Source organism: Pocillopora verrucosa, chromosome 9, assembly GCF_036669915.1.
Source record: "Pocillopora verrucosa isolate sample1 chromosome 9, ASM3666991v2, whole genome shotgun sequence".
NCBI classification, from domain to species: Eukaryota; Metazoa; Cnidaria; class Anthozoa; order Scleractinia; family Pocilloporidae; genus Pocillopora; species Pocillopora verrucosa.
Genome location: NC_089320.1, coordinates 15391818 through 15408209, shown reverse-complemented (window position 1 = coordinate 15408209; position 16392 = coordinate 15391818). Strand labels below are relative to the sequence as shown.

Genomic DNA, 16392 nt, shown 5'->3' with positions numbered 1-16392 from the left:
TAATATGAACCCAACCAATCTTTATTGAGGCCAAATCGGAAATCTAGTAAATTGTTTATTGGCTCAATACTTACTGATCACTCTGACTTCCACTTTCTTTTCATACTGGCAATACTTTCCCCTGGCCACAACCCTGTATGTACCCGCTGTCTCAAAACTGATCCGAGCTAATTTAAGTTTCTTTCGGAAAGACGACGAGCCATACCTTTCCCCTGATTGAATAATTGCCAAAGTGCCTTTAAAGCACCCTTTAACTCCCATGAGTGACCAAGACAGAATTTTACCTTACAGTATCTATACAATATCACGCAGACAAGTGATGAAAATAAAGAAAAATATTGATTAGGGGATTATTAGTTGATCCAATACCAAATTCTCCAAACTAACATCACATTCATTTGGTTGGTTTGGTTTCATCATCCTTCAAAATGAATTTACCTGAATTTGTTCCACTGGTCTTCAAAAGAGATACAAACAACAGCCTCCATTTGGTGCCACAATTCAGGGAGTAGGAGGGGAGGTGGAGAATGGGTTTCAACTGCTATGGAGTTGATTTCCGTCCAGTGGAAATAGCAATATTCCTTGTCACTTTGTGTTACAGATGCTGGGTTAAGTTGCAACTGGATGGTCTGAATGGCTCACTTGAAATTCTGTTCATCTCATGAAGTTTACATTTTACCTTACTTGTGTAGCAATTTTTAACAATCTGATATTTCTTAACTTTCCATGTATTCTGCTGTATAGCTCTCTCACTTCTCAAAGAAAATAAGTTTACACTTAAGTTCCATTGACATTCCTCATCAAACAATTTCAGCTAAAGACAGTTTGGTTCATTTGGTTTCATTTGTAACACATTTTGTTGCCTGGTGAATTGAATAATCTGTTCTATGGCAGAAAGCTCATACGTTTACATAGTGAAGTAAAGTAGGATTGCTCTTCAAGGTGTCTGTGCAGCAATGAACTTTGTTCTGACAGGAGTTCCGCAAGAATGGTACAGGGGAGGTTAAAATATGAATTAATCCTTTTCTGGGTTTGTGTTATACTAAAATTACATCTTCATTTACATCAAACATGTACATGACAGCTGAACATTTGGCATCCACTTAACTATCCCAAAAGTACATTCTGCACCTAAAAAATATTCTCTTGTTTCCACTGATATCCTTTCCCAATCACATGCCTTCATTGCTCCATTTATGTGCATTTGTCTACATAGCAGCTTTGTTTGCTAACATGGCAAATTATTTGTTCTCAAAGCCATTGGGGCAGTTCACACCATCCCAGCAGTATCCTGGTCCGAGGTTGAATCTGTTTGGGGGAGGGTCTGGGCCCTTGTGCACAGGTTTTTCTATCAAAAGATATGTAAAAGCATGGCAGACTATTTATCACTCAATTTATTTTTCCAAAAGTGCAAAAAAAATATCCTTGATGCTACTTGACTTATGCCAAGTGAGCTTCAAATTAAAGGGACAAAAGTATCTGGCAGTTATCAAGTGTTTTTTTTCTTCACAGTATAGCTGGCTTTACCAATCATGTTTGGTTAGAATTATTATTAAGCATGATTTTGACTGACTGAAGCAAAACCAAACCCAAAATGCATGTATTGTTACAAAAGCAAACCAGAGCAATCAATACGTCACTGAAACCAGGGGGAACCAAGGGTAACTTACATGTGAAGCTACCAGTACCTTAAGGGGGAAGTATGTTCCATAAACCACATAATGTTATTGCCATGATGAAAAATTGTAAGTGAAATTTGTGCTGAAACTGCAAAATGAAGTTCCAAAAGGAGGCAACACTTAGAACTTAAATTGATCACATTAACCAAACACACCTCAACATCAGTATGCATATTCTCCACACTGTTCTCTATACATTTCCTAAGGTGTTAAAAAAGACAATTTGTTTATGAATCAAGAGCTTCTTTAGTTGGTGATCATTTCCTTTATTTTTGTGCCCTTACTATGTAATCCAGGGATGATATTGTAAAGAAAATAAAAAGATACAAGGATCAACATCAGTGTCTGAGCAACTGTCCACCTACCCCCCCCCCCCCCCCAACCCAACATTAACCCTAACTTGTTATCAATTGACTTTAGTTGAGTTAGGGGAGGGGTAGGTGGGCAGTTGCCCGGATACAATTCACTCTCAAGGGTTAAAGAGTTAAACATCAGTCAGTGTGGTAAAAAAAAAAAACCATTTCAAAATTACTTCTGTGATAGACTTAGGAATACCCATAAGGTTCCCTTGAGAACAAAATCCATGTTGACAGCCAAAAGATGCACACCTTTCTTTCCTTCCCTTATGTTCTGTTTAGCCTTTTTCTGCCTCATATAAGCCAACATTGGATCATCATCCCTTTCCTGATCTTTCAATATGTTATCTAGGTCAACATCATCACAGTACTAAGCCAGTGGTTTGTCCACTTCATGTAGATAATCAAGAACCTTTTCCTCATTTTCTCTGGTTTGTGCTACCCTGTTGACAAAGAGAAAATGCAAAAATCATAGTTTAAAAAAACAACAACAACAAAAACAAAAAGTTTAGATAAGGTTTATAGTTGCCTAGAGTTTACAGTGCTCTCTCTCTCTTGATTTTGATATTATTTTTGGCCTAAAGGCACCACTCAGGATCAAGAGAGAGAGAAAAAATTGTTATTCTATTTGTTCTTGTTATTGTTGAAACAGTCAGTTATGAGATAGAAACAAGTGATGCAAGACTTCTATGTCACTGGAAACACAAAATTGAGAAAATAGACCTAACTACATTCCATGTGGCCTTATACACAGAAACCAAATGATCCATGAGTAGTTCTTCCATGCATTTAATTCAAATATTTGGAAAATTCTGAACAGGATAAAAAAATTCCACAAAAAAATTAAAAGCTCTCACATTTTGTTTGTTTTCTCCACATAAAAAAAACCCAGACTAGTAAATTTTTGCAAAAAAAGGGTTCTGATGTATAGTGCCCTTAATTTGTTTTAAAGTTATATTCTTGTTTTGTTGCTCTGGTTCCATGAATTCTAGGTTCCTGGAGATTTGAGAAACTCAGGAAATCTTGTGGCTCAATTTAAATATCAAACTTACCAAGTTTGTTTTGGATGTTGAAAGTAAACATCACTGTTACTTGCAAGCCAGCACTAGCATTCTTTCTGATCAGCACTCTGGTGAACCTGGATAACAAAAAATAATTGTGTAAACAAAATGTAAATTACAAAATACTTAATATTGAAAGGATAATGCTTTCCTGTACTGTGGTAACTATCTGCTGTGTTCAATAAAGTTTTCTTTATCTTCATAACGGAGCATAAAAGTGTATCTTGGTTGGACTGATTGTCTCTTAACCACATTAAAGGAGATGAAAAGCCAGATCATCCCAAAAGTAGCTTATTCATCAAAAGCAAATGTTTGGTGGCAACAGACAGCCACAGTAGTCTCAAATAAAATCATAAACCCCATCAATCTCTCTTCCAAAATCATTAAAAACCACAACATTGGTGGCAATGAAATATTTTAGTAATGTTGTGTGCAGTATTCTTAAAATTAATGGGAAAAAAACACTATATTTCCAAGATATCCACACTATCTTTTAAAAGGGGTGCTAATTAAGTCACAGATATCCATTTCTTGAAAAATTTATCCCACCATTGGAAACCTTTTCTTGGTTTCTCCATCCTTTGTGATTTTTGTCCCTATTGAGCTTATATTCATTTGTCAAATTTTTTTTAATATGCTTGGTGTCTATCTAAATTTACTCAAGGGAAATTCTGTAGTTTGATACAAATTGAAGACACTTTGAGCCCAGAAAAACACGATTGGAAATACCTTGACAATGCACCTTGATTTAAATCCATTATAATAGAGCTAGTTGAGAAAATGAACCCAAGGTGAGGTCCCCCTTTGTTAGTGAAAGTGAATTAAAGTTGAAAGTGCCAAGACTGAGGTCCTTTATTATTCTAACACCAATGACAAAGTTGAAAGGAATGTGAAGACATATGATCTTAGAGATTTACCAATCCTTCAAATCACCCAAGCTCTATGGATTACTCTTTATCTCCTCCAACAGTGCCACACTGGGCAACTTGATGTGTCAATCTCAGAACAAAATTGACGCAAATGTTCTAAAAAGTAGGTTTACAGACATGAAATTAATGCGAATTTGGTGCAATACAAACATCTCAATATACATACTTATAGGAAAAAAAACAGAAGCATTTCTGAAAAAAAATTTACTTCACTGTAGATGAACCCTAACACTAACTGCATGTGACTTCTTGAAAATTTCAAAAATTAATTCCCAGCAAGAAAAACCTCTCCGTCCAATTGCAAAAACACTGTTAAGTTTTATTAACACTATAATCATCTGAGATCACATCCAAATGCTCAATGTATTCTGTAATAAGACTGTCTGTGATAAATAAAAAAACTGGAACAAACTTCAAAGGAACAAGAATATTTAGAAATTCTAGATAATTTCACAAAAATACATTAATTTTAAGTCTTCTTCTACCTAAAAATCTAACTATTTAATCTTATTATGTCCATAAGTTCATGTTAGACAAGATATTTTTTGTATAGACCTCAAATTTTTTAAGTAAAAAAAAAAATATAGCTTGGAACCTCTACAATGCACTTGGAACAATCTATAATCTACCAATTATAATCATGCATTAACCCTTTACACCCTAACATCAGCATCCATATTCTCTATACTCTGCTCTGTATGTTTCCTTTGGTACTGACGTGGAGAATTTGTTTAATCAAAGTTTCTTTGGGTGGCGATCATTTCCTTAATTCTCATGATCTTAACGAATGACTTGACCATATTACTGAAGGAAGAAATTTTGATGCTGGTCACTCTCAGGGTTTGAAGGGTTAAACAACCATTGCTGCCATTTGTAATAATTTAAATACAATCTATAATCACCAACACAGTCCACTAAATTACAAAAAGGGAAAAAACTAAAACTTTGGCCTAGCTTTGAAGCATAATTGGTAGCATTTTTTTTAAATTATTGAGTGTAATTTGAATATAAAATAGAAATGTCTACAAATTTGTACATCTCTAAGCAAAATCTATCTTACATGTAAAAGTCTGCCAGCTCATTCGCATTTTCTTGATATATTACATAAACAAGCCCTTGAAATAATTTTGCTTACATACCTTTATAAAGATCTTTAAAGCGCCAGAAATATAGAGCATGCCCTGGAAAAACGAGGAATAACTTTAAAAGTTTTCCGACAACTTATCCCTCACGTGCAACAACATCTTGATCCCAGGTGCTTCTCGGCTTTCAAAAATACACCCATTTTTAAAACCGAGAGGCCCCTGGGAACGAAACTGTGTTCAACGGCGGTTCTCGACCGAGTCGCTCTAATGCATACCAAAAGTTGCAAAACCGGGCTGCCCGTATTCTGACCTTCTCCAGTTATGACACAAGCGCTGATCCTCTTTTTGTGCAACTTAACTGGAGACGGTTAGATACTCAGCGACAAATACAAGTGGCCACCATGGTCTATAAATCTATACATGGTCTTGCGCCCGACTATCTTGGTTCTCTTTTCACTAAATATGATCCTCCATATAATCTAAGGAACTCTGAAAACAAACTAGCTGTTCCATTGCCTCGCACCAATTTCCTGAAAAATAGCTTTAGCTATAACGGTGCGGTTATATGGAATAGCTTGTCCCCTGAATTGCGGCAAGCAAAATCACTTCAATCCTTCCGAAATGGTTGTCGCAATTTCTTCCTCTGAATCGACAAAACACACACGGCATCTATGTAAAGCAGAATTTCCTTATTTTTTTCTATTTTACTTTTAAATTTTAGATCATGTTTATATAGATTAAAATAGATTGTAACTGTAATAATAGATTGTAATAATATTATTATTTTATCTGATAGATTTACCGTGTCTAAATAAAAATAAAGTTCAAAGTTCAAGTTTATACCGTTGGAAAGACTGCAGGGACGTAGAAAGGCATTTCCTTTTGAGTTCTTAAACATGTAATGATAATATTTTGAATAAAAATTCAACTTGATTTTTATCGATAAATGACATCCGAGGAAAAAAATATCTGCGAAAACGAGAAATTGACAGATAAATTGATACTCTTGTAACAACTTTGAAACACTTATAATTAATGTTTGATAGATTCTTCATGTAAGCAATTGTCAGGTCACTATCTCTTACATTCTCAATTTATTTTTGTATTAAATCATTTCGTTAGTGTCTCGCGCACATTATCAGTTTTCTGTTGTATTCTCATTGCTACGTCAGTATCGCGCGCATTCTCAGTTTTTTTTTTCTGTGTTAAATTGTCACGTCATTATCGCGCACATTCACAGTTTTCTTTTTTATTAAATTGTTACGTCAGTATCGCGCACATTCTCAGTTTTTTCTGTAGTAAATTGTTACCTTATCTCGTGCGTTCTCATTTTCCTCCTGCTTTCTGTTGTTAAGTTAGCATCTCGCGTATTCTCGTTATTCCCTTCTAATCAATTGTTACCTTTGTATTTCACACATATAACAACAATCAACAATACAATAAAAACAGTACTTTATTTAGGCACGTAACTTCTTCATTTTTTTCCTGTAATTGATTGTTATTTTAGTATCTAGTGCATTCTTTGTTTTTTTTCCTGTAATCGATTGTTACTTTAGTATCTGGTGCATTCTTTGTTTTTTTCCTGTAATCGATTGTTACGTCAGCATCTTGCGTACTCTCTGTTTTCTCCTGTGATGGATTATTACGTTAGCATCTCGCGCATTCTCTGTTTTCTCCTGTAATGGATTATTACGTTAGTATCTCACGCATTCTCTGTTTTCTCCTGTAATGGATTATTACGTTAGTATCTCGCGTATTCTCTGTTTTCTCGTGTGATGGATTGTTACGTTAGCATCTCGCACATCTGTTTTCTAACATAATCTATTATTACGTCAGTTTCTCGCACATTCTCTTGTTTTCTCCTGTAATCGATTGTTACGTTTGTATCTCGCGCATTCTCTGTTTTCTCCTGCAATCGATTTTTACGTTAGAATCTCGCGCATTCTCTGTATTCTCCTTTAATGGGTTGTCACGTTAGTATCTCGCACATGCACTGTTTTCTCCTGTAATCGAATGTGACGTTAGTACCACGCGCACTCTAAGCTTTCTCCTGTAATGGATTATTACGTTCGTGTCTTATGCACTCTCTGTTTTCTCCCGTAGTGGATAGTTACGTTGGTATCTCGTGCATTCTCTGTTTTCTTCTGTAATCGATTTTTACGTTAGTATCTCCGAGATTCTTAGTTTTCTCCTGTAATTGATTGCAACGTTGGTATCTCGCGCATTATCTGTTTTCTTTTGTAATGAATTGTTGTGTAAGTATCTCGCGCATTCTCTGTTTTCTCCTGTAATTGATTGTTACGTTAGTGTCTCGCACATTCTCTGTTTTCTCCTATAATCGATTGTTACGTTAGTGTCTCGCGCATTATCTGTTTTCTTCTGTTATGAATAGTTGCGTAAGTATCTCGCGCATTCTCTGTTTTCTACTGTAACTGATTGTTACGTTTAACTTAGTATCTCGCGTATTCTCTGTATTCTATTGCAATGAATTGTTAAGTTAGTATCTTGCGCATTCACTGTTTTCTCCTGTAACGAATTGTTACGTTAGTATCTCGCGCATTCTCTGTTTTCTTTTGTAATGGATTGTTACGTTAGTATCTTGCGCATTCTCTGTTTTCTTTTGTAACGGATTGTTACGTTAGTATCTTGCGCATTCTCTGTTTTCTTTTGTAACGGATTGTTACGTTAGTATCTTGCGCATTCTCTGTTTTCTGTTGTAATGGATTGTTACGTTATTATCTAACACATTCTCTGTTTTCTATTGTAATGGATTGTTACGTTAGTTTCTTGCGCATTCTCTGTTTTCTGTTGTAATGGATTGTTACGTTAGCATCTTGCGCATTCACTGTTGTCTCCTGTAATGAATTATTACGTTAGTATCTCGCGCATTCTCTGTTGTCTCCTGTAATGGATTGTTACGTTAGTATCTCGCGCATTCTCTGTTTCCTCCAGTAATGGATTGTTACGTTAGTATCCCGCGCATTCTCTGTGTAATGGATTGTTACGTTAGTATCTTGCACATTCTCTGTTTTCTATTGTAATGGGTTGTTACGTTAGTATCTTGTGCATTCTCTGCTTTCTCCTGTTATGGATTGATAGTTAGTATTTCGCGCATCCTCTGTTTTCTCCTGTAATCGATTGTTATGTAAGTATCTCATGCATTCTGTTTCTTCCTTTAATGGAATGTTACGTTAGAATCTCGTGCATTCTCCGTTTTCTCCTGTAATCAATTGTTACGTTCGTATCTCACACATTCTCTGTTTTCTATTGTAATAGATTGTTACGTTAGTATCTCGCGCATTCTCTGTTCTCTCCTGTAATTGATTGTTACGTTAATATCTTGCGCATTTACTGTTTTCTCCTGTAATGGATTGTTATGTAAGTATCTTATGCATTCTGTTTCTTCCTTTAATGGAATGTTACGTTAGAATCTCGTGCATTCTCCGTTTTCTCCTGTAATCAATTATTGCGTTAGTATCTCGTGAATTTCTGTTTTCTCCTATAATCGATTGTTACGTTAGAATCTCGCGCATTCTCTGTTTTCTCCTGTAATCGATTGCTACGTACGTATCTCGCGCATTCACTGGTTTCTGCTGTAACAGATTATTACTATAGTATCTTGCGTATTCTCTCTGTTTTCTCCTGTAATGGATTGTTTCGTTAGTATCTCGCGTATTTTCTGTATTCTATTGTAATAGATTGTTACGTTTGTATCTTGCGTATTCTCTCTGTATTCTATTGTAATGGATTGTTACGTTAGTATCTTGCGTATTCTCTCTGTATTCTGTTGTAATGGATTGTTTCGTTAGTATCTTGCGTATTCTCTCTGTATTCTGTTGTAATGGATTGTTACGTTAGTATCTTGCGTATTCTCTCTGTATTCTGTTGTAATGGATTGTTACGTTAGTATCTTGCGTATTCTCTCTGTATTCTGTTGTAATGGATTGTTACGTTAGTATCTTGCGTATTCTCTCTGTATTCTGTTGTAATGGATTGTTACGTTAGTATCTTGCGTATTCTCTCTGTATTCTGTTGTAATGGATTGTTACGTTAGTATCTTGCGTATTCTCTCTGTATTCTGTTGTAATGGATTGTTACGTTAGTATCTTGCGCATTCCCTGTTTTCCCCTGTAATGGATTGTTACGTTAGCATCTTGCGCATTCACTGTTTTCTCCTGTAACGGATTGTTACGTTAGTATCTTGCGCATTCTCTGTTTTCTCCTGTAATGGATTGTTACGTTAGTATCTTGCGCATTCTCTGTTTTCTTTTGTAATGGATTGTTACGTTAGTATCTTGCGTATTCTCTGTTTTCTCCTGTAATGGATTGTTACGTTAGTATCTTGCGCATTCTCTGTTTTCTTCTGTAATGGATTGTTACGTTAGTATCTTGCGCATTCTCTGTTTTCTTTTGTAATGGATTGTTACGTTTGTATCTTGCGTATTCTCTCTGTATTCTGTTGTAATGGATTGTTACGTTATTATCTCGCGCATTCACTGTTTTCTCCTGTAACGGATTGTTACGTTAGTATCTCGCGCATTCCCTGTTTTCTCCTGTAATGGATTGTTACGTAAGTATCTTGCCCATTCATTGTTTTCTCCTGTAACGGATTGTTACAGGAGAAAACAGGAGTTATCGCCCACAGGAGTTATCTCACGCATTCCCTGTTTTCTCCTGTAATGGATTGTTACGTTAGTGTCTGGCGACTCGATATCTTGAAAAAAAAAAAAAAAACCAAAAAACAACAAACAATTAAATAATGTTGTTCTTATTTAAAGAGGTTGCCTTGACCTGACGCACGGTGACATTTGCAGGGTCTGAATTTTAGATTAGTATCTCACACGTCATCAGTTTCGTCGTGGGATCGATTGTTACGTTACTACCTCGCACGTTTTTAGTTTTTCCTGTGTTCGATTCTTGCTTAACAATTAGATTATAAACTCGAGATTTTTATCGCGTGATATTTGAAGGCTGAATCGACTATCATACATATCATATATGAATCGACTACCATACAAACCGAATCGTGAGGGAATAATACGGTAAATCTACTAGTCATTCAAAACTTTACACCATGACAGAACGCTTCATGTTTCTGTGCTTGTTTTTATTTCCAATCACAAACCGTGGGTCCACGCATCCTACTCACTGCCTGTTGTGGAATTGATGGCGAGTTGCTTGGCCATTCAGATTACAGCATTTGGATTGGTGAAAACATTGTGTTTCTAGACTAACCCCTCGGCACAAAAAGGTTAAGAAAAACAAGTATTTAATTGGCATTCAACTCCTACGATCGATTAACTTATGATAATAGTGTCATATTTCCCCAAGAAAAATAATTAAACTTGATAACGATTCAGCGATAGAACTTGATAATATCATGGTTCTTCAGCGCAACTGAGTGACATCGCCAACAATCATGTGACCGTGGCTCATCCCACGCTGATCTTTAAGGTTACTCAAACGCGTGCTCAATCTCCACAAAGGGGCAGGAGATGAGGTCATCATATAGTAACATGTATTCAAAGATCGCCAAGTGGTTCTTTATCTGTTCGGATTTGTTGAATGTTTTTAGGTAAGTTTAGACATCAGTAGAAGCTTCACCTCCCATAAGGACTCGGAAGGAAATTCTAACTCCTCGACCATTGGTACTGAGTTGCAACGGCTTTTTTAAAGCCCTTGTCAACCGAAGTAGTGAGAATTTGAAGTTACCTTCCTCAGATTACGTATGTTCATGCGCTACGGAGATAACCAAACTACATCGGAAAAGCTCTCAGTGATTTCTTGCCAGTGAAATAAGTCATTAAATAGGAAAAGAGGAGCAAAGAAGAATGAAAACGTAATAAAGAACTTTGGAATTCAGAAGCACGTGGCCGCGGCATCTATTGTTCTACATGTGAGAGCTTTAGACTGTTGCGTTTAAACAAACTGCGGCTTTGAAAATTTGAATGAAACGAAGATGGATGTGTTGATAGGCTAAACATTTGAGACTTACTGATCGTGAGGAGAGAGAGGATGAGATTAAAAGTCACGTTAAAACTAGAGGCTACTAGTTTATTTCGTTTGCTTTTCAGTCATAATTTATGCAGATATTCAGTTTCTTTCTCTTTGTCTACTTAAGCAATTTTTTTTGCTCGTTAGGCCGTCAAGTCATGTTGGTCTTAAAATATTCTAATCGTGCTTCGTAGTGCACTGTTTGGTGCGATCACAGTTACCTTCATTCGTGAAATTATGTGTCAATGATGACTTTCCACTTTGATTTCTCACCAGGTTTCGAGAGACATACTGTACTCACGCTGCTTGAGGTTATGGCGGCTTCTCTTGTCAAATTTCTTTGCTCCGAATTGGTACTGTAGATTGGTCGATGAATTACCAACTAGTACTGCAAAGTTTATCTTGGCTAACGGAGACAGGATGGATCAGAAGTTACTGTCGAGCAAACGTCATGAGAAACATTACTTGTCCCCAGACCTTGCCCGAGCACCGAACGTTCACATGACATATCAACGAAAGAGTATTTACTTCTGCTTTTCTTTGATTCTTTCGTTCACTACCTTCCGTCTCTTGTAAGGTAAGCAGGCGTGTTTTTTGTTTATCTGTAGTAAGGGTTCTTTTTTTGGTGATTTTTCACTTCATTACAAAGTCGTAATCGAAAAACGGAGTCGAAAAACGAATGAATCCTCCTGCGGCACGGAAAATTATCGAACAAAATTAACGCTTGACACACCGCATAGCTGCACGTGGATATGCGAACTTGAAAACAAATTATAGTTTTTAATCCGATGAGTATTTCTGCATTCTTTAAGTTGCCTTTCCACGTGCCCACTTATTCTCGCGTTTCAAAAGTACTTGTTATGTTTATGTGTAAATTGTGAAACATTTTAAGTTGAAATGTACAAAACGTACTTAGCACGCAATGAGCGACATTCATGGGGGAGACAGTCGGAATGAACGAAAAGATATTCGGTTTAACATGGTAGCTACTAGCCTGTTCAGTTTCATTAACATGTTATCCGCTCAAAGGGATAAAATGGGTACAAGAAACTTGTTTAAAAAGCCAAAACAAGACAATTCAGTACAAACTTCGCGTGACATTGCTAGGAGACATGTCGCGCGCGGGTTGTGCTTGTTTGAAAGGCATGGAGTGTTTGCACGCGTGTAAGAACGTGCGAAATTTTTTCTGAACACTCGACAACTCTGAGCAACTCTGAGGATGTTTCCATGTGACTGAAACAGAAAATATCGACCTCTTGGATTTCCTATTGCTCTAAGATTCTACATTTGTTCAAAAGTGCTCAAACAAATGTAAAAGATGCATTTTTGTGCTTTGAATTTTCAGTCATGGATGAACGTAACAGAAACAACCCTGACATGTTGCGAGAACTTAGCGACACCGAGGTACTGTATTGTGAGCGAATTGAACATTGTTTTGTTAATATAGTTGCCCTGATCATTTTAAAATTATTTTTAAACCTCATGAGAAAGTTATTATACACTCTGGCGCCTTCTCGACATGTGGATGTGCATCGATACGCTTCGCACTTGCCATTCTGTGAGAGGTTTATTTTTCTTAATTAAAACAAAGAAATCGCATATCCAAGCTAAGATACTCTTGAATCACCGCAGGAGCAGGATGTTTTGAATTTTGCGTTCAGGCTTAAGTTCCTCAACTTCTTCTCAGTTGATTTACATTCAAGAAAGATGTTGTTGTAAGATTGGCAAAGTAAAGTTATTCATCGTACTTTCCTAGAATAGGGTTGGATTGCATGAAGATGTTGTTTTATTACTTTTGCTGTTTGAGTTACTTGCTAATCCTATTTTTATTTGTATTTTAAATTGATCCTGTAGTTTTAATTGCCGCGTTTACCCATTCATCTATTTTTATTAACTCTTTTACTTATTTATTTTAACTGATAGATGTAGTTATTTATCTTGGGCCTCCACTGCCAAAAGCAATGTTTTTAATTTTACTTCGCAATAAAGGAATCAATTTGTAATCTTCTTGCCCCAAAGTCACAATAGACTGTATACAGTGAATAAGCCAATGCTTCAACACAGGTTCTGATTTAGAGTGCAACAAATTGACCACCTTAGACACAGCATTGATCCAAGTTCTTGTATAATACTTATCTCACCAAGTTTTTCAAATGTCCATGTTTTTCGTCTTGTCATGAGCGTGGGACAAAGAAAAAATTCTGAGTCCTTGAGAGGAATCAAACCTCAGATCTTTGGATTCTGCACTCCAATGCTCTGCCCCTGAGCCACAGACTCTACGGTGAGCATAGAAAAGGTGTGGGTGAAAAGATACGCTGCAATGCTAGAAAGTAACACAGGACACTGAGTAAAGTTTGGTACCCAGACCAATCCATTTGGTTTTCATTGCTCTGAAACACTTATTTCCCAGCAATTTTTATTTTGGATCAGGAAAGAATTGTTAGGGGAGAAGTTCACCCCAATAATCAGGAAGCCCAGCTGATGCGTGAACTCCTGGCTCAAGCCAAGAAGGCATTGGATTTTGCCTCAGGAGTGATAGATTTAATGGAACAAAAACTTCCACCTGAACCAGAACCTGAACCTGAACTGGAGCCTCAACCTAAGAAGAAGAAAAAGTCTCACTAAAAGAGAGTGGTATGTAACTGACCAAATCAACATCTTTCTTTAGTTACCATTTGTATTAAGAAAGGTTGTAACTATTGCTGAAAGATGTGGCTCAATTAAAACCCTGTCATTTTCAAAAGCAGACCTTGTCTTATTAAATGCAGTTACACACACCACAGTAAGGGCATTTCCTAGGGTAGATCTTTCTTTGTTGTATTTCATGCATTTTTTAAGGCATTGTGTTCACCAGTGCTTACATGCAATTTGTGACTTGCAAATGTCATGCAACAGAGCCCTTAAGTCTCGCGCATTAAGCATGAGACTTATGGTTCAATCTTACGCTTTCACATGGAAGTTTCTATTTCTCATGCATGTATAGTTTATGATTGAAACTTCTGATTTTGAGATAGCAAATAGCTGCTGTAGTTAATTTTCTATCAAATGAATAATATCCTTTTAAATATTATTTACTCCCTGTTCCCTTTGTACTCACTTAGAAGACTTTCCAAAGGTGGTCATTCTTGCACAGAATAAAGGAATGCACATCTTTAGTGGCTACTTCATTTTTTCAAAACTTTTAAGGGAAGCAGACCCTAATACCCCCCCCCCCCCCCACTAGTAAGGGATGCCTACTGTGTCTCACTCTTTGCTAGCAAATCCATTTGAGAGCTTGATCTGCATGCAACCTCTCCTAGTCATGAGGTCTGATTTTATTTCCCTATAGGTCCTATAGTAATGGGCAAATCAGTGCAAAGAAGATTTTGAAGTGGTTATTGCTTGCAACCATATCACAGAGTACTTATCTCTTAATAAGAAACATTTGATATGAGCATATTTAAGTGCATGCATGGATTCTTCCTTGTGCATGGCTTTGGTGTGAAAGATTGCTAAGCAATGGATTACTTGGATTCTCTGGCTTGTGTAGAGCACTGTCTTAAAGACCAAGCTAAGCATTCTTTTGCTGATTTCTTTTAACCTCTGTGGCACCTATTCTACAGTGTCTGGAATGTCAACTATGTTGATCATAAAATTTTTCCTTTCCACATTGCCTTCATTTTTCTTGCAAGGTTGTGATATTTTATTGCCTTTATTACCACTGGTTTTATTAATTTCATTCATGGATTGATGTGAATATTTTTGTTTGTCTTTCAGTTTGTAGATAAGCCAAGTTCAACTTGTCCTCCTGATTTCTCTCACTTGATTCCTGTTGTGTAGGAGTATTATTTAGGTGACCTTTGTGTAGATCCTGTAGTTTTAGGGACAACTGTCACTACCATAGCCTTAGTATAATAAATTTTGTATAGTCCTCCAATCCATCATAATTTGGGAAAGCTTTTATTCAGTGGTTCTATTGGAGTAGTTTGTTGTAGACAAAGCATTGACAGTCCTCTGGACAAGTAGTTAAGCATATCTGTACGTGAAATTATTGTTAGACATGTGACTCTCAAACTGAGTGAATAACAACTAGTGAATTTAATGACCAAATAGGGGAAAAAGTAATGTGACAAGTGACCAAAGATAAAATTATCTGAACAGTTATCAATAACACTAGGTGTGTCATAGAAATTTCCTGTTTGTCTTAGGCAATTGCTTTGGTTTTGTATTCTTTATTTAGACCTTGTGGGACTTTGCATTCTGGCTTTATTTAGAAAAATGTTCTCATTTTAGTAGCTTTCTGTTGATATTATTTGTCTAGTTTGATCCTAAGCCTAACAGCATTTGTACATGTTTTATAAGCTTGCTCATTTTGCTATTGTTTCCCTAGTGATTCACTGTATCACAGCTTGAATTTCTTTTTCAATCATTAGTTGTAAATATTTCTCTAAATTCAGTCTCACTTCGTGCTGAGTCATCGGCTGTTACTGTTTTTTCTCATTTTAAACTGGACTAGCGTTTGCTACATAATTTTGTTACAGCGTAACTCCTGATGTTAACCTTTGGTTGTGTATTTCGTGTGATGGTTCGCAAATTTTATCGCTTTTACTTTTTAAATTCATTTACATCAATTGATATGGTATTTAGGCTTATCTTAGATTGGTTATTTTCCATTACTTTAATGTTACTCATTCCGGGTTTTCTCCTTAATTTATTGTTCGTCCTGATATTCCAATAAACTCTTTAACCTTAAACTTGAGGTGAAAGTTTTGTCTGCCTTACATTAGGATTTTCGGAAGATTTTCGGAGTGATGCCTTGTTTTTTGTTTGTTTGTTTCTTCGTTTGCTTTAGGTTTTTGTGATGCACATGAAACGGTAATTACGCTCAGCAGTTTCAACTCCCTTTTTGGTGATTCGTTCCCCTTACCATTTCACCCCGAGATGGGAGAGGTACTCTTCGGAATTCTCGACATTATTCTGACCCTATTTCTCTACGAACCGTTACCATTTTCATACATAAAATTATCTTTTGTTTGGGAACCCATCGCACTTTTATATAGCATAAATAACTTTAAGCTAAGAATAACTACCACGAGAACATGAAAACAATCTTAAGTAACCAAGTGTTAATCAATTGTACAGGGTGTTCAAAAGTTTGTGCCCGTTTTGGAACATAGATGGAAAAAAATTTTCTGTCGAGGTTTCCTTGCTAAAAGGACGTAAAAAAAAGTTGGTGATTTCACGTCTTTTGTTCTGTAGGGGACGGCTAAGCAATGTACGTGTTTCGCAATTGTTCTGCTTATTAGATA

At 36.3% G+C, this 16392-nt stretch overlaps 2 long non-coding RNA genes across 3 annotated transcripts; one reads left to right on the top strand and one right to left on the bottom strand.

The window, feature by feature from the left end:
* Positions 1-24: 24 nt before the first annotated feature.
* On the bottom strand, positions 25-11522 carry LOC136283355 (uncharacterized). 2 transcript variants are annotated; one of them, XR_010718710.1, is made up of 5 exons: positions 11326-11522; positions 3088-3173; positions 2288-2478; positions 1835-1880; positions 25-1348 (listed from the first exon to the last, which is right to left on the bottom strand). It is a non-coding gene; the product is annotated as an uncharacterized lncRNA (long non-coding RNA). The 2 variants fall into 2 exon arrangements; XR_010718709.1 differs by lacking the exon at positions 11326-11522 and adding an exon at positions 5165-5248.
* On the top strand, positions 10591-15820 carry LOC131787554 (uncharacterized). The gene is made up of 5 exons (XR_009340476.2): positions 10591-10685; positions 11381-11681; positions 12450-12508; positions 13535-13738; positions 14861-15820. It is a non-coding gene; the product is annotated as an uncharacterized lncRNA (long non-coding RNA).
* The last annotated feature ends 572 nt before the right edge of the window (positions 15821-16392 follow it).